Source organism: Protobothrops mucrosquamatus, unplaced genomic scaffold (genome assembly GCF_001527695.2).
Source record: "Protobothrops mucrosquamatus isolate PMUCROS unplaced genomic scaffold, P.Mucros_1.0 scaffold_9, whole genome shotgun sequence".
Lineage (NCBI taxonomy): Eukaryota > Metazoa > Chordata > Lepidosauria > Squamata > Viperidae > Protobothrops > Protobothrops mucrosquamatus.
In genome coordinates, this window is record NW_015386085.1 from 980,347 (window position 1) to 981,797 (window position 1,451).

Consider the following 1,451-nt stretch of genomic DNA (forward strand, 5'->3'; position numbering starts at 1 on the left):
CCCCCCCCTCAAAAGAGTGACCGCATCCCTTTCAAGTTTCAGAAGTCGCTCAAGACCTGGTTGCATTATCAGCTCTGGAGACTCTAGGGTACTGGCAAAATATTGAAATGGCTCCAGTGTAATTAATACCTGGTCTTTGCCCAATATACTGTATATATATATTTTAGTTTTGTGCCTGTTATAATTTTAATCTTTTTAATAATATCAATATGTTGCTAATGTTATTAAAAAGATATTTAAAAGATTGTTTTTAGCATTGTTGTATGCAGCTCAGAGTCACTTTGAGATTGGCAGCCATATAAATATGATGAAATAAATAAAATATTGAAGATATATACTGTTGCAGCAGAAGCTGAACTAAATGTTCTATTTTGGCTTTAACAATCCTTTCTCATTTCTTGTGAAATATACTGCTTTTAATAAAGATTCACAAAAAAGGCCCATAACATATTTATAGCATAGACAGGCATTTATTGAGTTTCTTTGTTTAACACTGCATGCAGGCTTCCAACAGTGATTAAGCTTCAGATGTTAAGTGCTTCATTAAGCTAAACTTTGGTCTGTTGTATATCTAATTTTATAGTAGTTAAAATGCATTTCAATATTTTTTCCTGGAATATACTTTTAACTACAAAAAAATGCAATACAGAGTTCAAAGTTTAGTTGGCAAGAGAACAGGAAATCAACAATCACAAAATCGAAAGACATATTGCTTCTTCCTCAGTTTCTGTACTGTATGCACTTACCTGGACGGTGCAGGAAGAAAATGGCAGCACTGATTCTATGTTCAAATACCTTATTTCCTCTTCCTAACATGATTCATTATACTATTTATGTGTCCGTTACGTGTGCTAACAACTAAGAGGTCCATCCATATAGTGGTTGAGTGGTTGTAGAAATTAGAATTGTAAAAATAAAAAAAATAAATGTTTATATTGACTGCTATGATAACAATGTTAGTTATCTACTGTTTTTGGTTTATAAATGCTGAATTTAAGGATTCTGACTTATTCCTGGTTTATTGCCTTATTTATTTGTTTGTTTGATTTATATAGTCATGCATTTCACTCAAGTGACTCTAGGTAGCTTACCAGGATTAAAATACAGAAGAATTCACAACCTATTATCTCTGGCATCCAAGGGTAAGCAATAACATGACTCCCAAACTATCAATAATAATAAACTTCATCTAGTCACCTGGACGAAAGACCTGGGGAAACAGTCAGGTCTTAAATATCTTGCAAAACCCATCTAAGTGTCTTGGGGATGTTGCACAGAACAGGCGCTACAACATATTATGATACCATGGTCTTCAAAATTAGAGAGAATTGTGCGGCAAATGCTAGAAATTCTGGATAGCCTAAGCTGTGGAAACAGGTTATTTGGGACTCAGAACTGGCCATAAGGAAGAAGTTTCCATATTCACAAAATGATCACAATAGCAGGTGTGA